Source organism: Eschrichtius robustus, chromosome 17 (assembly GCF_028021215.1).
Source record: "Eschrichtius robustus isolate mEscRob2 chromosome 17, mEscRob2.pri, whole genome shotgun sequence".
NCBI lineage: Eukaryota > Metazoa > Chordata > Mammalia > Artiodactyla > Eschrichtiidae > Eschrichtius > Eschrichtius robustus.
In genome coordinates, this window is record NC_090840.1 from 6414005 (window position 1) to 6438579 (window position 24575).

The 24575-nt window shown below is 39.9% G+C and overlaps 1 non-coding gene across 1 annotated transcript; it reads left to right on the forward strand.

Moving 5' to 3' along the window:
- The first annotated feature begins 12059 nt into the window (after positions 1-12059).
- LOC137751676 (small nucleolar RNA SNORA33) lies at positions 12060-12189 on the forward strand. Its single transcript, XR_011070921.1, has one exon. It is a non-coding gene; the product is annotated as a small nucleolar RNA SNORA33 (small nucleolar RNA).
- The last annotated feature ends 12386 nt before the right edge of the window (positions 12190-24575 follow it).

A 24575-nucleotide genomic window follows, 5' to 3' on the forward strand; every position in this document is an offset into this window, starting at 1 on the left:
GTAAAGCAGGCCTGGGGGCTAGACTCAAAGGCTAATGGTGGCTTTGCCGTTAAGGCTCACCTTAATCTGAACCTTCTGGAGCTTATCCAGGAAGCTCAACTGGACAGAGAAAAGATATGAGGACAGTGGTCCTTGGACCCCCTGGGCCCAGCCAAGCTCCCCAGGAGGGTGAGAGACCTCAGGGAGAGAGAGAAAGAATGAAGCCGCCAGTTGGGGGGGCAGGAGGGGGCTGCTGAGCCTTTATCCACTCTTTACTGGTTATAAATTGTGCTGCTACCAACATTCACGCTCAAGTTTTCATGCGAACATACGTTTCACATGTCCTGAGTGTAGAGCTAAGAGTGGGTTTGCTGGGTCATATGGTGACTCTAATGAAAGCGAGGGTAGTCGTCAGTGGGATCCACTAAACCGTAACTTGCTTAAGAAATAATGAACCGTAATGTGCCTTCCCTGATCAAGCTTGATTTAATTGTCTTCCAAGAGTCACGTAGCCTAAACAAGTTGCTTGCCCGAGTTGTTTTTCAGGAACTCGGACTCAGCTGTGTCCGGTCTGAGCTTGAGCCAGCTGAGACTGGTCAAGACCCCCGACCCTCCAACTGCGCGTGCTCAAGTGTCTGATCAGTGCCCTTTTGACCTCAGAGGGCCCAACTCTCCACTCCCAGAAGAGGCATCCCATGGAGAAGCACGTAGCTTAGTTGCACCTGCTCAGAACGAGGATTAACTCCCCTTTTCCTTATCCCCCAATCACCTTGCCCCACGCCTCCACGCTCGCTCCCCACGCCTCAGCTCATTCCATAAATAGCCCAAGCCTTGGCGGCTTTGGGGTAGGTGGAGTTGAGGTTTGGCTGTCTCGTGAATAAGCCTTTTCTCTGCTGCAGACCTCGGTGTCTGGGCGTTTGGCTTGCTGTGCTATGGGCGAATGAACCTGGTTCCGTGACACTAGGTTTTAATTTTTTCGGACAGACTGTTTCCCGAAGTGGCTGCACCATTTTACATTCCTACCAGCAAGGTAAGAGGGTTCCAGTTTCTCCATACCCTTGTCAACAGTTACTTTTGTCTTTATGTTTTTAGTGACAGCCATCATAGTTGGTGTGAAATAATATCTCATTATGGGTTTGATTTGTATTTCCCTAATGACCAAAAATGTTAAGCATCTTTTTATGTGATTGTTGGCCCTTTGTAAATCTTTGGAGGATGTCTATTCGAATCCTTTGCTCATTCTTTAACTCAGTATTTGTCTTTTTGTTGTTCAGTTGTAAGAGTTCTTACCATATTCTGGATGCTATACCCTTATCAGATATGATTTTCAAATATCTACTCCTGTTCTGCTGGTTGTCTTTTTCACTTTCTTGCTCATATCTTTGGATGCACAAAGGTTTTCAGTTTTGTTGAAGTCTCATTTACCTTTTTTTAAAAAAATTATTTATTTATTATTTATTTATTTATTATTCATTTATTTATTTTTGGCTGTGTTGGGTCTTTGTTTCTGTGCGAGGGCTTTCTCTAGTTGTGGCGAGTGGGGGCCACTCTTCAACGCGGTGCGCGGGCCTCTCATTGACGCGGCCTTTCTTGTTGCGGAGCACAGGCTCCAGACGCGCAGGCTCAGCAGGTGTGGCTCACGGGCCCAGTTGCTCCGCGGCATGTGGGATCTTCCCAGACCAGGGCTCGAACCCGTGTCCCCTGCATTGGCAGGCAGATTCTCAACCACTGTGCCACCAGGGAAGCCCTACCTGTCTTTTTATTGTTTACTTTGTCTAAGGAGCATTGCGAAATCCAAGGTCATGAACACATAACATTTATGTTCTCTCCTAAAGAGTTTTATAGTTTTAGCTCTTATATTTAGGTATTTGATCCATTTTGTGTTAACTTTTGTATATGGTATGAGGTTGGGGGTCCAACTTCACTGTTTTGTATGTGGATATTCAGTTGTCCAGCACTGTTTGTGGAAATGAATGTTCCACTGAAATCTCTTGGCACCCTTTTTGAAAAACCAATTGACCATACAGGTAAGGGTTTATTTCTAACCTCTTTTTTTCCCATTGATCTGTAGGTCTATCCCTATGCCAGCAGCCCAGTCTTTTACTGTAGGCTTGTAGTCAGTTTGGAAATCAGGAAATGTGTGTCCTCCCGCTTTGTTCTTTTTGAAGATGTTTTGGATATCCTGTATCTCTTACATTTGCATATGAATTTTAGAACTAAGTTGTAAATTTCTGCAAAAAAAACATACTGGGATTTTGATAGGGATTGCATTCACTCTGATCAATTTGGAGAGTATTATCATCTTACCAATATTAAGTCTTCTGACCCATTAAAATGGGATGGTTTCCATTTATTTCGGTCTTCTTTAAATTTCTTTCAATGATGTTTTGTAGTTTTCAGTTTACAAATCTTGCACTCTTTTTGTTAAATTGATTCCTAAGTTATTTTATTCTTATTGAAGCTATTGACAAGGAATTTTTTCTCAGTTTCATTTACAGATTGTTCATTGCTAGTGTATAGAAATAAGCTGATTTGGGGGTGTTGATTTTGCATTTTCTGAACTTATTAGCTCTAAGAGGTTTTTTTGGTGGGTTCTTTAGGCTTTTCAATGTACAAGATAATGTTTTCTGAAAATAGAGTTTTCCTTTCAAATATGTATGTCATTTCTTTTTCTTGCCCTGCTGCCCTGGATATAACTTCCAGTACAGTGTTGAGTTGAAATGGTAAGAGCAGATGCACTTGTCTTGTTCCTGATCTAAGGGGAGAAGCTTTTAGTCTTCCACCATTAAGTATGATGTTGGCTGTGGATTTTTCATAGATACCCTTTATCATGTCAAGGAAGTGCCCTTCTATTTCTAGCTTTTTTAGTGTGTTTTTTTTTTTTATCATGAAAGGGCGTTGGTCTTGGGACTCATCCTCTTTTATATGCATACTTTTTCTGCATCTATTGAGATAATCATGAGGTTTCTGTCCTTACTGTATTAATATGATGTATGTCATTAATTGATTTTTTGTACGTTGGACCACTTGTGCATTCCTGGGATAAATCACACTTAGTAATGGTGTATAATGCTTTTCATATGTTGCTATATGCAGTTTGCTAGTATTTTGTTGAGAGTTTTTACATCTCTCTTCGTAAGGAATATTGGTCTGTAGTTAATTTTACTTGTAATAACTTTATCTGATTTTGGTATCAGAATGAGAAAGTGATCTCTCCTAATTTGTGAAGAATTGGTGTTATTTCTTATTTAAATGTTTGGTAGAACTCCAGCAATGAAGCTCTCTGGTTCTGGGCATTTCTTTCCATGAATTTTTTAATTTCAACTTCAATATTTTTCTTGTTAAAGTTCTATTCAAATTTGTATTTCTTCCTGCATCAATTTAGATAGTTTGTGTCTTTCTGGAATGTGTATTTCATTTGGGTTATCTAATTTGCTTGCATACAATTGCTCTTATCATTCCATTATTTTTTTTTTTATTTCTGTAATGTTGGTAGTAATGTCTCCTCTTCTGTTCTTCAATTTAGTAAATTGAGTCTCCTTTCTCTCTCTCTCTCTGTCAGTCTAGCTAAAGATTTTTCCGTTTTTTCCTTTTCAAAAGAACCAACTTTTGGTTTTGTTGACTGTATCTGTTTTTCTATTCTCAATTTCATTTATTTCTGCTCTGATATTTATTTCCTTCTTGCTGCTTGATTTGGGTTTATCTTGCTCTTATTTTTCTAGGTTCTTAAGATGAAAGGTTATTAGTTTGAAATCTTTTTAATATATGCAATTATAAGTTTCTCTGTAAGCACTGCTTTTGCCACATTAATTTTGGTATTTTTTTTATTTCATTCATCTCAAAGTATCAATATTTTCTACTTTCCTTTGTGTTTTCTTCTTGATCCATTAGTTAAGAGTGTGTTGTTTAACTTCCACATATTTGTGAATTTCCCAAATCTCTTTGTTACTGAATTCTAATTTCATCCCATCATGATTAGAGAACATACTTTGTATGATTTCAAACCTTTAAATTTATTAAGACTTGTTTTCTCACCTAACATGTATCTGTCCCAGAGAATGTTCCACATAGACTTGAGAGGATGTTGTATTCAGCTGTTGTTGTGTGACATGTCCTATATGTTAGACACATCAAGTCTAGTTTGCTTATACTGTTGTTCAAGTCTTCTATCCCTGTTGGCCTCCTATCTAGTTGTTCTGTTATTGAAAGTTAGGCAATTCAACAAAAATAGAGGCTTTAATACCTGTTTCTCTCTCCAGTTCCGTCAGTTTTGCTTCATGTGTCTTGGGGCTCTGTTGTTAAGTGAATATATACCTATAATTGTTATTTCTTGATGGATTAACCCTTTTATCATCTTAAACATTATTGCTAGAGACATTTTATCTTACATGTGCTTGATTTTTCTCCTATTCATGTGTATTTTAGGAAATATTAAACATGTTCCAACCATAACACAAACCAGAAGGTAATATGAAGTTAAATTTTTGTTGTTTTCGAGTTCATTTATTACTTTTTTCGCTAATGTACATTTGTGCTAGAAATGTGATTCTGCGTCATGTTTTAAAAACTTCATGCTTATATCTCCCTCTAGTGGACAGCCATGTACACTGACACTTCCTCTAGTTACAGAAACCAGGAGCAACCCACAGTAACTCTTACTGATGGAACCATGAACTAGAATCCTAGAAAGCTCTGTATAAACCCAACGCATAGAAACAGAGCCCACTCTTGCACCCCACACTTTGGAGCCACCGAAACCTAGGCTTGTGGAGCCTCCATTCCGTTGTTGTAAGCCAAGGCACTGGTGTTCTCAAAACAAGGTGGCGGGCTTCCCTGGTGGCGCAGTGGCAGAGAATCTGCCTGCCAATGCAGGGGACACGGGTTCGAGCCCTGGTCTGGGAAGATCCCACATGCCGCGGAGCAACTAGGCCCGTGAGCCACACCTGCTGAGCCTGCGCGTCTGGAGCCTGTGCTCCGCAACAAGAGAGGCCGCGACAGTGAGAGGCCCGCGCACCGCGATGAGGAGTGGCCTCCGCTCGCCACAACTAGAGAAAGCCCTCGCACAGAAACAAAGACCCAACACAGCCAAAAATAAATAAGTAAATAAATTTATTTAAAAAAACAAAACAAAACAGAAAAAACAAAAAAAAACAAGGTGGCAAGCCCAGGAAGGTGCAAGACCCTGGAGAAGCTCCAAACCCAGAGACACCAGGACCAGTCCACGTGAGCTTTTCTTTTTTTGTAGCATGTGGACAAAGATGAGGAACCCAGCAGTGGGTCAGGTTGCCAGTCACAGCTGCTGCTTGACTCATGCTGACCACACGGTTGTTTTGCCAGGCGGTGGTGCTGGATCTCTATGTAATGTGCTTCCCCTGTGACTGTCTTCAAGATTTTTCCCTTAACTTTGGTTCTCAGCAGTTTGGCAGTGATGTTTTTCGGGGGTTTTGTCCTTCTTGAATCTCTGGCTTGTGTTCTTTCATTGATTTTAGAAAATTCTTGCCTGTTATATCTTCAAGGATTCTTCTGCCCCTTTCTCTTTTTCTGGGACTCCAATTACATGTATGTTAGTTTGTTATCCCACAGTTACTCTTTATTTTTTTTCTCTTTGTGTTTGTGTGATTCCTACCGACTTATTTTCAAGTTCATTGATTCTTCTGTAGTTTCCAGGCTGCTAGTAAGCTTATTTAAGAAATTCTTCATCTCTGATCCCATGTTTGTTTCTAGCATTTCCACTTGACTGTTTCATGGTTTCCATCTTTCTAATGAAATTCCCCGTCTGTTAATGCCCACTGTCCATTTATTCCACTAGATCTTTTAACATTTTAATCATCGTTATTTTAAATTCCCTGTCAGTTCTAACATCATGGTCATCTCTGAGTCTGGATCTGTTGAATGCTTTATTTCTTGAAGATGGTTTGATTTTTCTTACTTTTTGTAGAATCCATCTATGATGAGATTTAAGTTCATCGATGTTAGATAGCAGGAAATAAAAACTCATCGTGAGAGAATCTATACTGGGGACTGTGGTTCAATAGGAAGGCTTGAATGTTTCTGGTCAAGAGCTGACTCTGGTTGAATATATGACTGAGGCAGAAAATGGAAAGTCAGAATCGTGAGGGGAAACTGGAATTTCTGTGATTTGTGCAAGCTGGAGCATGCAACCAGGGCACATATAGCCAGGACCCTTGGAAGGCTGCATCCTAAGACAAAGAGTTAACAAGAAAAAAATCGCTTAGACATTTAAACAAAAAAAATTTTTTTTGTCTAGTATTTTAGGAGTTTTAGTGGAAAGGAGGAATTCTTCAAGAGGTTAGCAGTGAAGTTTCTCTGATAATTGTTGATGTGCTGTGTGCTCCCCAGATGATGGAAGGATGAAGGGTTTTCTTCCCTCACCTGAAACCAAATCAGGGGGTTTCAGAGAACTACTCCGGGAGCTTGTCATGTGCCCCCTGGCATTTGGACGACACAGCTAATAGACTTGCTGGAGCCACGAGAGTGAGAGGAGAGAGAGCTTCGTAGGAAGTAGCCTCTACCGCCAGAATTGGACAAAGAGAGTCTCTAGTTTAGTCATCTTGAAAAGGACACACCCAAAAGGATGGTTCGGGGGAGACGAGGGAGATGGCTCCAGTAAGAAGGGTGCACGTGGGATGAAACTTCAGAAAGCAGGAGCTGAGGGCGGCTTACAAAAAAGGGCTTGCTGGTAGGAGGTCCCCCAAGGACAGGGGCGCTAAGACTATACCCAGCGGACCATCGGAGAAAGCACCGAAATAGATGTTGGAGGCCAGATGACAACCGCTCCAGCTTCTAAGCTCCACCCACAACTCTCCCTGCCTGGAGGGCGGGCGGGGGCAGAGGCTGTAGTAAACCTCAGACCTCCAGTGTGGGGGGTGGTCAAGGAGGAGACAGAAGACGTGCGAAGCCCCTCCCTTTCTCCTGCAGGTTTCCAAGCTCAAGTCAGACATTATCAGGTGGAGGGGAGAGGCTTAAACTGCACCTAAAGAAAGCAAACTTTGAAAATAATCTGCGCCTAAAACAAGAGGAACTGTGGGATCTGCCTGCAACCCTCGGCTATTCAGGGAAAAACTGAGCTATTTTAAACTATATCATCCCTAATAAACAGAGCTGCTTCAATAAGCCAGTTCAGTACATTTCCCTGGGTAATCATTTAATCTAAATTTCCAAGTGTGTTAATAGAGATGTACCTAGTGGGTTTTTTTTTTATAACATTAAAAATCTCTATGCCTGTACTTACATCTCTTTCTTGTTTCTACTGTTGTTTATAGGTAACTTTCTTCTTGATCAGATTTATCTATTTTAGTGCGTTTTTCAAATAACAAACTGATGATATTGGTCAAATCTATGTTTTTGTTTCCTGTTTCATTTCTGCTTTTATATTGATTCCTTCTGTTTTTTGGGGGGTTATTTGATATACTTTGCCTGTCTTCCTGAATTATATGCCTAGTTTGTTTTCAATCTTTCTAGTTTTTTAATGTCTGTTTTTAAGGCTATATTTTCATTGAATACTATTTTAACACTGCTTTTAAATTCTTAACCAAAGATTGCAGAAACACCCTTTTCCTTTTACAGTATTCAAGTAAATTTTTTTTCATAAGGCAGTGAGATTCAGAATGCCAAGAGACAGGCTTCAGATGAAATAGTTTTTCAAGACAGTCCCATTTATTTTTCACTTAAGATCATTAAGAAATTTAATATTCTCTGCTGTGATTTCCCAACCATCTTATATTTAGACTTCTCCAACATCGTTTCAGAGTTGTGTACAGTGAAGAAACTCCCCTTTTTATGTCTTGGGAGAGACACAAACAGAAGAGAGATCTTCACAGACCAACTCTGTGAAAGAGCCTGGTCATTGAATCCGGAAATAATTGGCAGTGATAATGTTTAACTTCATAACTTTTCAATTTTTCTCTAGGAGTACCGAAAGACAGATTTCTTCAGTTTTCTAAAAGATGTGGTCCAAATCAGCAAGCAAGAGTGAATTTCCCTGACTTAGAGCAAGCTATAATGATTCAGCAACACATCTCATTTTTTCCCTCCTTTTGCTATAATTTATTTAAACTTCCTCTTGAGAAGGGCGTGGCCTCAAATTGTGTGGAACTCTGCTCTCCTAAGTGACAATTTATTTGGTCTACCCTTTTTTTTTTTCCAAATGAAGGAAGTATTGTGACATGGCAAATTGCCTAGAAACCTTAGCTGGCGAGACACAATTTCTAAAGATTCCTTAGCCTAGTCTACTTTTCAGCATTTATTGATTGGAAATTGATGGATGTATTTAGGGCATAATGAATCCTTGTATTTGGCCATTAGCCAAGACGAAGTGCAAGAAAATAGCTGTTATCTAGTTCAGCTGCAACAGTGAAATAATGACATGCAAAGGCAGGGCTGTCATGCATGGGTGGCTTTACCCTGCTGCTTAGGGATCACCATCTATGAGTTCTAAACTGGTTACTAATTAGGCAATGTGTCCACCGTGTTTTTAGGTTTGTTTAATGAATAACTTTATGGCCTCTCTATATCATATTGACTTTTTATACAGCAGTAGATAACATTATTTTATTTTGGTTTAAAGTGATAAAGATGATATAAATTTTAAGCTGGTGAGCCCAGTGATGTTATTTCTGGCTCTAATAGTTTTGATCCAAACATCAAATTCTCCTTTTGAGGTGTTTGATTTTCCTTCAGGCGATCAGGAGATATTTCCCATAGCCTCTCAGGCTGTGGCCTTCAAAGCAATATTGATAATTGATAATGACATTAATCGCTTTCATTAAATCATCATTCATCATTCTTTGGATCAATGTAAGAACTGCCCAGCATTTTCCCAAGCAGTAGTGGTACAGTATGGCCCCCACTGTCCCTGAAGCTTAGAGCAAGGCAGATATTTTTCAGACGATGTGGTGACAGAAATGCCAGGGTTCCCAAACCGAGCCAGTAAAATCTCCTGTAGGATTAGCCATGTAGAAAGGGAAACCATCAATCACCAGCATAAGTTAAAAATCGAAGACCTCTGGTTAGAAGAAAAAACAGAGAACTGATACTTCTGAGGATGTGGAAACTTCCTGGGCAGATTTCAGATCTTCACATACCATGGGACTCTGACATCATACCCTAGAACTGAGGCATAGCTTTCATCTCTTATTCATTATCTGGCTGTTATCAACTCTGCTTCCTGTGTGACATACGTATTTAACATACCATGACTCATTGTGAAACACTACTTTCCAGTCTATCTGACCATGTTTCATCATTCCACAGGTTGTCTGTACCTGGTCCTCTACAGCTATTGATTGGGCACAGGTGTTACGCTGGATAACTTAACCCACAAGGATAGCTAAATACTGGAAACTCGGACACATTGCACCGTGAGCTGGGCACAGCTGCACCCCTGCCCAGAGATTCCCGCAGTCCCTGCCCACCGCGCCTCTCCTCACCCACACTCCACCCTCCATCCGACCTCAGTCCCAGCCCATCCACTCCTACAGCCAGGTCAGGGTTTATTCCTTTCTATGCATTCTTATTCCGGGTTTGCCTGTTTCTCTAGTCCACAGAATTTTTAAGGATTGGCTGCAATGAAACGTCTCCACATGGCATCCCTGTTATATACCCACAAATACAAAGTTGAAAAAGAATTTCTTCACTCAGCGAATAGTTTGCCTTGCTGGTAGAAATTTATTTATACTCATTAACGCATATATGTGGAATCTAGAAAAATGGTATAACTGAACTTGTTTGCAGAGCAGAAATGGAGACACAGATGTAGAGAACAAACGTACGGATGCCAAGGGGGAAGAGGGGGTGGGATGGAGTGGGAGATTGGGATTGACGTATATACACTACTATGTATGAAATGGATGACCGATGAGAACCTACTGTGTGGCACAGGGAACTCTACTCAGGGCACTGTGGTGACCTGGATGGGAAGGAGATCCAAGGAAGAGGGGTTATACTGTGTACGTGTGGCCGATTCACTTTGCTGTAGAGCAGAAACTAACACGACATTGTAAAGCAACTATACTCCAATTAAAAAAAAAAGTTTATACTCAAATATTGTTGGATATATTCTGGTATACCTTCTCACTCTGTTCACGTTGCCAGTCATCCTAGATATTGCTTTAAAGTTGAATGTGTAGACACCAATTACCAACATTATTTGTTTCAGCGCATTGATTCCTCTTATCAGTTACTTCGAAGAAAAGTTTGATCACTTCTTTGTAGGTGGGTTTGCTCCCATACAGCTCAGCCTCTTCCCACAGGTACCTCCTAAACGTATTACTGGGCATTTTTAATACATAAGTAGAGGCCTTGGCTGCTTCTCCACATAGAGGCCACCGAATAAGGGGAGGCTGGTACACGCTCAGTCTTTCCTAAATATAAGGGTTTATCAGATAGTTAAAAGTCATGCCCCCTCTCGGAGAGGGAAGAGTCTCTTCTAGATATGATACATGGAAGTCCAGCCTTGAAGAGTAGTTGCTATTATCAAGAACAAGAGGATCAGGAAAACATACTGGAAAAGGAAAATAAAGGATCAACTTAAAAGGTTGCCAGATCTCAAGTTATGTTTACCATACATTCTTTCATCTTGCATGTTCGGTATTACTTGACCATTAATTTTGCACTTTGTGGCTTAGTTCCTAGATAGTTCATTTGGACAAAGCGAAGTTTCCCTTTTTACCTATATCTTTTTGGCACATAATAAGTTGTGAATTCTTATGCCAGTTTATTCGGTAGATTGCTATCAAATTGTTTCCCTGGTTTATGTAAACAAAAATGTGTAAGACTAAGCAAGTAAAGTTTGATTCTGATCTGAATAATGAATGATAAAAATCAAGTCCATCAACTTTGTTAAAAATGGTTAGTAACTACCAGTGTTTGGTATGTGTTTTGTTTTTATGTTCAATTGATATAGAAAAATAATACACTAAGTAAGTTAATTTAAAACCCTTGTTTCTATTTTTTCTTTACCCAAGAGTTACAGTTGACCCTTGAACAACAAGGGTTTGAACCGTGTGGGTTCACCTATACGCAGATTCTTTTCAATAAATATACAAAAATATACATGGAGAACAAAGTGTGCAAGACTTGTATTGAAGTGGATAGCCTTATCCTTACATAGGCATAAGGTAAGTGATATTTAATATTTTCTTACTGTTTTATAACTTTGCTTTCAAAGAATGACAGTACAGTATGCCTCTCTGTCATAATTGGAAGAACTGCATGTCAGCCTACCATCACAAGTAAGTGTTCTTTTTTAAAGTGTAACAGTATTTCCAATACTGTATTATGAATATGACTGTAATTCTGTGTGCCATGAAATTTTGATAAAGATTCATTCATTAGTGTACAGGCTGAGCTACTGTGAAGCAATCGTACTGATTACACGAGGCTACAATAGAGCAGTCATATTGCTGCTTCTTCGTTTTCAGTGCATGAATCATTATACTTGTAAATATGAGTTTTTTTGTCATAATACAAAACACTGCATGTTATATGTCTCATCCAAGACTATTGATATAGGTACTGACAGATGATTCATTTTGTAAACAGAGGACGTAAACTTACTGTATCCATAAATACAGTACAGCACTGTAAATGTGTTTTCTCTTATGATTTTCTTAACACTTTCTTGTCTCTAGCTTTATTGTAAGAATACACTATATAATACATATACAAAATATGTATTAATCTACTGTTTATGTTATCGGTAAGGCTCCTGGTCAATAGGAGGCTCTTAGTAGTTACGTTTTGGGGGTGTCAAAAGTTACACGTAGACTTTTGACTGAGTTGGGGGTCAGCACCGCTAAGCACCGCATTGCTCAAGGGTTAACTGTTTAAAAGGATGATTGTAAATCTTCAAAAGGAAACAGTGTGTTTATTTTGATTTATTATTGTTGTGAATGTCCACATTTTCTGCACTGTGGTCAGAAAATGTGATCTTTTATGAATTCTGCTTTTAGGGCTCTGTTTAAAATTTTTCAGTGTGGCCTAATACATCAGTTTGGTGAGTACTCCATGTGGATTTCACAATAAAGTACTATATATTTTTACATGTTAAGAGTAGGTTCTAGCCAGCCAATGAATCTGCTTACCTGAATGTGTTTCTGCAGAAATTTAGAAAATGCTGGCAATTGGAAAGCCATGTTACGAGCCTCATAGACATTGAAGTCTTTAAGGTCCCTGAAAATGGCTATAAGACATTTTAATGGTGGGAAGCATTTTCATGAGATGTGCTGATTTTTTAAAAGCTATATTATAACTAGTGCTAACAACTTAGTGGAGTTTCTCAATTTTAGTAAAATCACATATGTTTTTTTTTAGAAAAAAAGAAAAAAGAGTAGGTTCTATATCTCTTTTAATAAGAATTATTAATTATACTAAATTTTTTTATATCCTTACTTTGATATTTTGATTTCTGAGTTATAATAAACTTTCCTACTGTGGTTGAGGATTTGTCAATTTCTCCTCCTCCTTCTGTCAATTTTTGGTCACTGTATATTTGAAGCTGTGTTGATAGGTATATACAACTAGCCCTCAGTATCCATGGGTTTTGCAACTGTGGAATCAACTAGCCTGGATCGAAAATATTTGAAATAAAAATTCCAGAAAGTTCCAAAAGCAAAACTTGAATTTGCACACTGCCGTAGCATTTACATTGTATTTATAACTATTTACATAGCATTTATATTGTATCAGGTATTACAAGTAATCTGGAGATGATTTAAAGTATATGGGAGGATGTATGTAGATTATATGCAAATACTGTGCCATTTTATATGAGACTTGAGCATCTGCGGATTTTGGTATCCATGAGGGGTCCTTGAACCTGTCCCCAGTGGATACCCAGGGACAAATGAATAGGTTCATGATTAAGGAATGACTATCTCATTAATAAAAGCTTTTTGCCGTATAGTCTAATTAGTTTTATATTTATGTTGTTAACCTATCTTCTTTATATCAGTGTTTGCCTTGAATATCTTTTCCATTCTTACAATTTAAAATTTTTTAATGTGTGGTTTTTAAAGACCAAAGAGCTGAAATTTGTTTTTTATCACAGTATGAATGAGAGCTTCTGTCTTTTAATAGAATGAAACTATCCTTTTCATGTTTATTTTGGTTTCTCATATCTGTCCATTCTACTTTTTATTTGTCCATCCTACTTTTTATTTCCCAGTTATCACTTTATTTCTTATCCCCTTCCTACTTTTGTTGGCTTGAGGGTTTTTTCCCCCCCTCTATATTTAATTTTCATTCTCTTGTGGCATAGAAGATATATATGTATATATGCACATATATGTATTTGAAATTATGTCTATTTGAAATAATGTATATATAGTTGAAATTATATATGAGAATATATGCACAGAAGCACACCTCCAGGATTATGTCCTAGTAGTTCTGTACTCCAATCCTTACACCTACAAGCAACCTGCTCTTTCAGATGTTCGCTTACTTTTAACAGCTAAAATATATATCTGTGTATTTATATATTAGCTATTAGGAATTAATGTTTCAATGTTAGCAGTGCTCTCTTCTTGTATTTACTTATTTGGGCTTGGAGTTGCTGTGAAATGTGCTTGCCTCCAAATCAGCTGTTCTGCCTATGTTTTGGGCTAACATTTCCTTCAGGCCTTTTTTCTGGTGGGGCAAAAAGCGGCTCGGCACCTGTGCACGTTGCCTAGGTGCTTCTGAGTGTCCCAGAGGAGGGTTCCGTTCCACTAGGACCTGCCTTGGTGAATTCCCAGCAGCAGCAGACAGCCTGCCGGTTGAGTCACAGGTGGCCGTGGGGAGCAGTGTCCAAGGCAGGAAGCTAAACAATCTCTGTTTTCATAGAGGCCACACGTGCTAGGGCGGTGTAGTAGCCAATGTGCACAGGCAACGTGCACAGATGCCGAGCTGCTTTTTGCCCCACCAGAAAAAAAAATGCCTGAAGGAAATGTTAGCCCAAAACATAGGCAGAACAGCTGATTTGAAGCCAAGCACATTTCACAGCACCTCCAATCCCAAATAAGTAAATACAAGAAGCAAGAGAGCACTGCTAACATTGGAAAGGGATTTTGCAGGTGCTGTTAAGTGAATGATCGTGAGGTGGAAAGACTATTGCGTAATCCCAGGGTCCTTATAAGAGGGAGGGGAAAGGTAGGTGTGGTCACAGAAGCAGAGTTTGGAGGGATGCATGGTGAAGATGAAGGAAGGGCCCCTGAGCCAAGGAATGCGGGCATCCTCCCGAAGGGGAAGGAAATGACTTCTCCCCCAGAGCCTCCAGAAGGGATACAACTCTGCCAACACCTTGAGTTCAGCCCATAAAACCCATTTCTGACTTCTGACCTCCAGCACAGCAAGATAATAAATCTGTGCTGTCTTAAGTCACTAAGTTTGTCATACTTTGCTACAGCAGCAACAGGAAACTAAGGCAGGTGGCATCTTTCTCCAGCAGTAGTGATCTCTGGGTGTGGGTTACCTATTCTCCATGCCATCTTCAGTGAAAGGTGGTCCCAGCCAAACCGGCCAAAGCTCTTCAGGTAGACCTGCTTCCTCCTTCCCTGCCCTAGAATCGAGAACGGACAGGTGCTGGTCACCGCACAGATGGGGCAGCGTGGAGGTTTGCGTGCGCTTCTGTGGAACAGTGCTGTTGCGTCTTATTGGCTGCTGGAAATGCAGAATGGCCCAGGCATGGAACTGGGGCTGGTGAAAGATGAAATATTGTTCAGAAAGGTGGGGGAAACGAAGCAAGCAAAGAAGGGCCCTCTGCCCTGAGGGAACCATGCCTGAGAGCTGGGAGGAAGGCCTGGTCCTCCTGGCTCCTTCCTCTGCTCTGGCTGGTCCCCCGGGGACTCTTGGCCGTGCGTCTACAGGGGAAGGAAATCTCTAGGATTACGTCCTTACACTTCTGCACCCCAGCTCCTACATCTAGAAACAACAGGCTCTTTCAGATGGGTGGGTGCTTCCCAAGCACAAGGTACCTTCTGGAGACTGGGCCCATCCCAGGACCCGACCTCACAGGGCCCCAGATGTACCATCCCTTCTCCACTTCTCTCTCTGACTCAGTATCAGAGCTGGTCCCCCCTCTAACTTTACAGTAACTCTATTTGGGGGGCCCCATTTTCTATACCTAGCCCTGAAATTTTATCTAAGTCATCATTTTGATTCTAGAAGACTCCATAACTTCAAATCTTAGAGGATTAGAGTATAACTGCCTCTCCTCCAAGAAGTCTCTGACTTCTTTAACTGAACTTGAACTGGTTCTTCCTCCTCCTGTGTAAGAAAAATCTGCTTCAAGATGATTTTTCTGCCCCTGGCTGTGACTGGAAATCAAGTGGCAATCTCTCTATATAAAGAGAAAAGTTAAATAAATGTGGTTTTTGGCGGTGCACCCGTGACTGGGCTTGAATCCCCGTTATGTGACTTACCATGGATTTTTATGACTAACTTTGCACATCATATTATCTCTACTGACAGAAATCAAGTTTTACTTACCTTTGACAGTTTCTGGCGTATTAAAAATGCTCAATACACATTAAATATTTTGAAATAATACTGTGGCAAAGAATGCTAATTGCCTGTCAAGATCCATTCTCCCTTCTTCCTTAATATCAAAACCCCAGGAAATGTGCTTGGCTACAAGACGCTATTTCTTAGACCCTTCTGCAACTGGGTGTGGCCAGTGAGATATAATTTAAGTGGTCTCTGAAGCTTCTCAGAAGGCTTCTGTTGGGTAAGTGTGCCTCACATGGCATATTGATTATTTTGAATTAAAGTTACTTAGGAAATGGCCAACACAGGAGGAATACTCTGACCCTCCCTTTTGTCTCCCCGAAAGCAGGAAATATACTCTCATGTGAAAGGTGCTCTCTCTGCATATGAAGGTGGAAGGACACCCTTACCACCAAAGATCTGGATCTCAGGGCGGAGAAGCCTCTGTAAATAAACCTCATTACTTCTGTAATTGACGACCCCAAGCCCAAACTGAGTTTACATTCTTCACTAATTGGGCACCCCAAATCTAAGCTTATTTGTCCTGTCATTTCCTCACAAATGTATTGTTTATTTGTCTAAAAAGTATAAAAGCTGCCTTCTTTGGCCACTTCTTAGGTCCCATTTCTATGAGGCCTCTGTGCACACGATGAAAATTTTTCTTTTTCTCCTGTTAATCTGTCTTGTGCCAGTTTTACTGAGTCCAGCCACAAGAACTCGAGAGGGGCAGAGGGGGAAATTTCCCATTCCCCAACACTTCATAAAAGGAGGGGGGCTTTTAGGCCCATCTGCTCTTCCTCTTCTTTCTGTCTGGGATGTGGATGTGGATGTGATGGCTGGAGCACAGCAGGAATTTTGTATTATGAGATGATCTTAGTTCTGAATTTCTTATATGTGAGAAAAAGTTAATGTCTATCTTATTTAAGCTACTTTATTTTAGGTTTCTGTTTACAGCTGAACACAATACTACTAAATCAAGCCTTTTTTCTTTTTTTTTTTTTTTTGGCTTGTAGAGCAAAAAAGAAAAGAAACATGGAGAGAGGACTGAGGAAACAGGATGCAAAAAACAAACCAAAACAGTGTTAAGATTCTAGGGGTGGTGTTTGCCCTAAAGTCTTTCAAAGGACAAAATGTACGGTTTGTTCTGCTATCACATGTGTTTTGGGAATGGGAATTAGCTCATACACAATTGATAAATGCGGGGTGATATCAGTGTAATGATGCTGATATGGGATTTCCAAAAGACCAGGAGCAAACTTTCTTCACAATTAAAAAGCAAGCCATAGCAATATGCAAACACGTTAAGAAAGAAATCCTACAGAGGTACCTTCCTTTAGTGAAAGCAGGGGCTGGGTTAGTGGTTTCAGGAACTGCTATGCATTTCCCAACATTAAGCTATCTGGTAAAGCCATGAAGACAAAGAAGGAAGTTGCAGAAGTATTTTTCTTGGTGTTAAAAAAAAAAAAAAAAAAAGATGAAGGCTCCTAAATCAGATTTCTAATTTTGAGAAATCTGGTCTCTTAGAAACAAATGCCCCTATATCTCAAAGAGGAAAATGCAAGCCCCCAAGTTCAAAGGCTGCATAGGGCAGGCTCTAGTGGAGATTGACTGAGCTTTTTTTTTTTTTTTTAATAATTGTTTGTTGTTTTTGTTGGTGCTCCTGTTATAAAGTTGGGCGGTGCGGTCTGCCCCAACCCTGTTTATCCCATATGCCCTGTTATTTTTAGTGTATGCTTTTGGAGAATGCAAAGCTTTAAATGAATGCACGTATGACTTTATAAAGAACTGGCTGTTCAAAAGAAACAGTAGGAGTATCATCAGAGCAAAGTATAACCAAAAAAAGACTCCTCTTTCACATCTTAACGCTAATTCTTCAGTCAAGGTTGGCTTTCCAAACTGCCACTTTCCATGATTTTCTTTTCTTTTGTCATCGAGAATAAAATCTTGAAAAATGCAAAGCCTTAAACACTTTACCTTTCACGCTCCTTTTCTCAGGAAGCTACTAGAGGATGTAGCTCTTCCAAAGCCAGGAGGGTGTGTGAAGGAAGTGGCGGGGTGGGGGGGGGGTGCAGGAGTCCGGGATGCAGGAGACCAGGGGTGTAAGGACCAGGATGTTGGTGATGGAGAGGCCCCAGAAAACAGCTCTGAGGCTGACAGAGGAGTAAATTACTCAGATGGAGCTTGGGAAGGGAGGTCCCAGGGGAAATGGAGAGGCTGTGCAGATGGAAAAGTAACGCTGTAAGGTCTGTTGCAGCTCGATTGGGGAAACCAGGAAGAGTTAGCTGGAAGACCACTCGGAGCCAGTTCTAACTTGATTTAGAAACAAGAGATAGGACGGTACTTGCGCCTCCCACTGTGTAGAGCGGGTCACCCATCCTGCGTCGGCTCTTAGGATTTAAGAACGAAAAAAGCCATGTCATCTTGTTACTGCTCAAGAGTTCCAGTAACAACCCTGTTCTTCAAATAGGAGATTTACTTGTACTGCGCACGTGGAATACTTCCTGCTGCTGTGCTAGTGGCCAGGCACAGAGTGCGGCTCCGCCTCCCAGGATCCTGGTTGGAGGGCCCCATCTCTGCGCCTTCCCACGGGCGTAAAATTCTGATCGTTCCTGTGCTCTTCCTGAGTATCCTTATCCAGACCTTTGGCTTCAGATAACAGCGGTGCACCTCTGTCGCCCAATTTCCCAAGTCCAGCCTAGATCTGCCACCTCAAAGTGTCCCCTGCTCATTTGATCCGCCTCTTTTACAGATATTAGGTTTACGGTCACATATGCCCCCTTGCAGAGGGTGGGCCTTCTTAGGGTCAGTCTCTGGAGAAGAGGCTAATTGGAGGAAATGAGACCCCCTAAAAACTGCCCAGGGTGATGGAAGGGAATTCTGGCCTTTACATTCTTTCTGGCCTTGCTTTGTTGCCTTTAATTGCACAAGCCATCTGCTTCGTCCCTAGTGGTTTTGAGTTTCTTCATTGGTAATCTTTTTGAAGGCATTTTCAGTGACAGCAAGGAATCCAAATTTAAGTTAAAAATGTAACAGTTGGAGTTGCTAATAATGCAACTAGGTGACTGTTCTCAGGGTTGCCGTGGAGCTGAAGGGAACACTGAGCTGGCAAAGAAAACTGTCTCAACTTCTCTTTTCCCGGCAGCTGAAATATTCTACTGACATTGATTATTACAGAAATCTTAAGTTCTGAGTTGTTAAAAATGTGGCTCATAGAACCAGGAAAATACGGTAATTCCAGAATTCTAGAAAACTTTTTTGTTTCTTGGGAATTGTGCCAGGCGTCAAAGACCTTTTAAAGCATAGCCCCAGCCCTCAGGAAGTTTCTGTAAGATGAAGTAATGATTAATACAGAAGAAACCACAGGGGAGAAAAGCAAAGACCACTGCTGATCACATGTAAAATATGGTAAGGGCTATAACAAGAGCTGAAGGACAAGGGTGAGGTCCAAAGGTCAAATTAATACAATTGCCCTCTTATCCACACACACGGAACTAAATGAATGAAAGAAACTACTGTAATTTTCCACATGAATAGGGTTCAGGAGTTATGCATTTTCCTGGCTGTGTAAACACAGCTAATATGGTTGATTCTGAACATCTGGAACACTTTTGGCCACGTGTAACTTGGAACAGAACATTTGGCATCCTTTCTAAGGGTGTGTGTATTCACAACTTGGGAAGGAATCTCAACTAGAATTCCACAGTTAAAAGCAAATACAGTTTTTAACATACTGAAAGAGTTACTATCCTGTGTGATAGAGAAACACCAGCCAATAAAAGATGGAACCCAGGGCAACACAAATGTCCATGTGGCACATGTCCTGTGGAATGTGGATGTATTCAGAGACTTCAGTGATTTTAAATTCTTAATGGAACCCAGATGCTCTTAAGTATTCCAGATACTATTAAAAATTAAACGGAATAAGAAGTGGCCACAGAATTCTGTAGTGTTGCTATAATAATTGTTTTGAACACTGATGTACAAAGAGCTGCCTCCTTTTACCAACATGGCTGTTTCAGACCTACACTAGTAAAATTTTATGTATTATTAATTCCTTTTTAATATTTCTTGTTATAGAAATCCTGTACCAAGGGAGGTAAGATATATTTCAATTTCTTGCCTTCTAATAATTATCCATCATGGCCAATGCAAGAAGGTAGAAAATAGAACCTTGAAAATGACCCAATTGACAATTGAAGCTCCTTGGTTTTCTTTTTTGTTTTTTTTTTGTTTTTTTAAAATTTTTATTTATTTATTTATTTATGGCTGTGTTGGGTCTTCGTTCCTGTGCGAGGGCTTTCTCTAGTTGTGACAAGTGGGGGCCACTCTTCATCACGGTGCGCGGGCCTCTCACTATCGCGGCCTCTCGTTGCGGAGCACAGGCTCCAGACGCACAGGCTCAGTAGTTGTGGCGCACGGGCTTAGTTGCTCCGCGGCATGTGGGATCTTCCCAGTCCAGTGCTCGAACCCATGTCCCCTGCATTGGCAGGCAGATTCTCAACCACTGCGCCACCAGGGAAGCCCAAAGCTCCTTGTTTTTAAAGTCACATGTTATTTTACCTTTGCTTTAAAGTTTTTCAGTAGCCCCACGAAATATTTTGTGGTGGAAAGAAACTTCTAAATATCATAAAATTTGTTTTAATTTTTTAAGAAAGCAGAATTCAACATACACCTTTGAAAGGGGAGACAAATGCCATACGGTAAGTTAATTTAACTTATATTTGCAAGTTATGTTTGAACTTAATGGTATGTCAACCAACCATATTTGTATCAAATGTCAGAGACATGGCTCATGACTGTCATGGAATCTTTAGTACAGATGATCACTTCACTAGGGGCAAAATAATCTCTGATGAAAGAACTTTACAAATAGCTTTGTAAAAATGGTAAATACCTGGGGAAATGGTAATTTAGGACGAGAGACTATTATCGTTTACAGAGGAATGTTTCTATTATCAAATAACCAGCTACACTCAATCCAAACTTAAAAAGTAATATTTACTAAGGAATAATTACTTGCCTTTCACAAATGTCTAGGCTGTACAAAATGATTTGCTTCAATGTTCTTTTTAAACAGCGAGCAGCCCTTGTGCATTTAAAAAGTGATCGAGTTGACAAAATATCATTTACGTTTTTTTTTCAGGAACATATTCCCTTTTAAGTGAGATTCTCTAGAAGGTACATAAACAAATTTGTTCCAGGAAAGTCAGCTGAGGAGTGTTTTGAGTGGCAGTTTTACTTCTGAACAAAGCATTGTTCATAACCTTGTTGATATAAAACCCTGAGGAGGGAAATGTATTCCGGAACAAAGGCTAACGTCATGAGGAGTTTAGGGCAGTCTGGTTTGTCATGTGGCTGAGATTTTTAAAAGGAAGAGGAAGTTACATAATTCAGTAGATCAAGTGGTCTGCAAGGGTTTGACTATTTTTGGTCTTGATGGTGAAGTTAAATCTTCAGAGATAACAACACTACTAATTAAGATAGTGTTCATATTTCAGGAACCTTAAAAAGACAAAATCCTCAGTTCTGAAAATTGAATACAAGTGCATTCGCCTCTTTACTCCTTCCCATAAGCAGCATTATCAACCAGAAAGATATCTAAGAGGCATCCTTTTAAGTAAAAGCACTGTACTTTAGGTTTCCACTGTACATGGAATATTAAAGAGATTTTTAATGTGCAGTAATATCTTTGGGTAGTCATACCCTACCATGGTAATTGTTAGCGTATATTCATATTTGTGGGTCTATTTTTGTATCAGACCACTGAAAGTCCTAAAGAAAGTAACGTTCTGGGAAATAACTACATTTGAGCTGTAGCTAATATATTTATGATCACGGTTTGACTCTAAACCAATAATATTTTGATCTTACTATGTCTACATAAATATTATTCAAAGATGAGTCATGTAGAGTGATATGATTACATTTCTTGGTCAATTTTCCTCACTTTTTTTCACTGCTTTGTACTCTAATTTCTTATCATTAATTCACCTCCCCACTCCCAGAAGCAAGAATCCCTCTCCATGTTCAAATTATTACTCTTTGGGGAATTCCCTGGTGGTTCAGTGGTTAAGACTTCGTGCTTTCACTGCTGAGGGCGCGGGTTCCATCCCTGGTCAGGGAACTAAAATCCTGCAAGCTGTGTGGCATGGCCAAAAAAAACAAAACGAAAACAAGTTATTAGTTTTTCTGGAGACATTCCTCCTAGAGCCTTCTATCACCCAGTCTCATGTGGGACTGCACAGCCATCATCCTAGAATCTCCCTTCAACATCGTCCTTTAACTCTTTAGGCCTCTCTCCAGTGCTCTGGCAACCTTCTCATCCCACTTTCCTTTCTTGTAGTGTTCTTACTAAGTGCAGCAAAGTGTACATTTCCTTTGTCATTTACTTCTTGACAGAGGGAACATGAGAGAGAAGCTTGTTGATTCCTTGTTGATATCAAAGTGTCTTCACTCTATCAAACTGGAATGACATAGTTTAGCCCAGTATAGACTTCCAGGTTAGACATCACTTTCCCTCATAATTTTGAAGGCATTGCTCCCTTGCTTTCTAGCTTCAGGCATTTCTGCTGAGAAGTCCAATCTATTCTGATTTGCAGTCATGGGTATATGGCCTGTTTCTTCTACCTGGGAACTTTTAGGATCTTCTCTTTAATGTTTAAAATGTCACATCTTCAAATTTGCCTTCCTTGAACTCTTAATTTTTGTTCCCTTGTATCTTTCCATAGTCCCTTGACCTTTTTTGTTTTTTAATTTATTTTACTGAAGTACAGTTGATTTATAATGTTCATTTCTACTGTCCAGCAAAGTGATTCAGTTATACATATATCTATTATTTTTCATATTCTTTTCCTTTATCACAGGATATTGAATATAATTCCCTGTGCTATACAGTAGGACCTTGTTGTTTATCCATTCTCTATATGCCCTTGAGCTTTTTCTTAAACACCCATCACAACTCTATTTGTGTAATTATTATATTTTAAATTAATAGACTTTCTTAGAACAGTTTTAGGTTCTCAGAAAAATTGAACAAATAGTACAGAGTTCTCAAGTACTCCCATCTCGCCACAGTTCACCCTTAATCTCTTGTATTAGTGTTGTACATCTGTTACAAATGATGAACCCATGTTGATACATTGTTGCACATCAGGGTTCACCCTTGGCATTGTACAGTGTGTTCCATTCCGTCAACAATTCTTTGACACCGCCTGGGTGTCCTACAATTTCATTCAATCTGGCCCTAGCTACCCAGAGTGAGTGTCAGTTCCCACAGGTTAAGGACAAGGTCTCTAACAAGACTGCACCCACATCACACAGGAGCCACAGATGGCGTCCTCATGATGTCAGCACTTCTGTCCAACTTGGCTATATATTCGGTGATTCCCACAATGCACCTTCAAATTTGGTGCTTAGAGTGACCCACTGGAAGCACTATGCTTTGGATTACGGTTTTATTATAAAGCACACAATGGCCAGAGGAAGAGATACACAGGGCAAGGTCTGGAAGAGTCCCAAGCGCAGGAGCCTTGGTCTCTTGAGTTGGAGGTGCATCTCTCTCCTGGTACGTTGATATGTTCACTAATCAGGAAGCTCCCTCGAGCACTGGTGTTCAGACTTTTTATTTGGGGTTTCATGACATAGGCGTGATTGAGTAAATTACTGGCCCAAAGATGAACTCACTCTTCAGCACCCTCCCCTTCCTGAAGGTTGGGGAGTGGGGCTGAAAGTACCAACCCTGTAATCTTGTGCTTGGTCTTTCTGGTGACCAGCCTCCATCATGAAGCTTTCTAGGGCCCCTATTCCCCCACCCACATTTCAGCCATGAGCCACCTCCTTAGCATAACAAGGACACACTGGCACTCATGAAACTCCAAGGGTTTCTGAAAGACTAAATATATATATACATATATAATTATACCACGTATTGTCCGTAATGTCATGTATCTACCATTATAGTATCATACAGAATAGCTTCACCCTCCAAAAAAAAATCCCCTGGGCTTCACCGACCTTATCCTTCCCCGTATTTTCCAAACCCCTGGCAACCACTGATCTTTTTTGCTGCTGCTATCATTTTGCTTTTTTCCAGAACATCACATGGTTGGAATCATATAGGAGGTAGTCTTTTCAACTGGTTTCTTTCACACACAATATGCATTTAAGGTTCCTCCATGTCCTCCATGGCTTGGTAGTTCATTTCATTTTATTGCTGAATAATATTCCATTTATGGATATACCATGGTTTATTTATCCATTTACCTATTGAAGGGATATCATGCTTGCTTCTAATTTTGGGCAATTATGAATAAAGCTGCTATGAATATTCCTGTGCAGGGTTTTATGTGGACATAAGTTTTAAGCTCATTTGAGCAAATATCCATGAGCATGATAATTGGTTCATATGTCAAGACTATGTTGAGCTTTGTAATTTCCAAATTGCCTTCCAAAGTGGTTGTACCATTTTGTGTTCCCATCAGCAATGAATGAGAGTTCCTTTCGCTCCATATCCTCGTTGGCATTTGGCATTTGGCATTGTCAGTGTTTGGATTTTAGGTCTTCTAAAAGGTGTGTAGTGGTATATTTCAAATTGTTGTTTTACTTTGCAGTTCCCTAATGTCATGCTGTTGAGCCTCTTTTCATGCACTCATTTGCCAGCTATATATCTTCTTTGGTGAGATGTCTGTTCAGCTCTTTTGCCCAGTTTTAAATTGGGTTCTTATTGTTGAGGTTTAGATGTTCTTTGAATATTTTGGATGCAAGTCTTTGAGCAGATATGTATTTTGCAAATATTTTCTCCCAGTTTTGTGGCTAGTCTTTTCGTTCTCTAAACAGTGTCTTTCATAAAGAAGAATTTTTAAATTTTAATGAAGTCTAACTTGTCAATTTTTTCTGTCATGGATTGTGCTTTTGATGTTGTATCTAAAAAGTTATCATCAAACCAGAGGTCACCTAGATTTCCTCCTATGTTACCTTCCAGAAATTTTATTGTTTTGAGTTATAAATTTAGGCCTATGATCTATTTCAAGTTAATTTTTGTGAAAGTGGTAAGTTCTGTGTCTAGATTCTTTTTTTTTAAATTTTTTTTCTTTTGCATGGGGAGTACCATT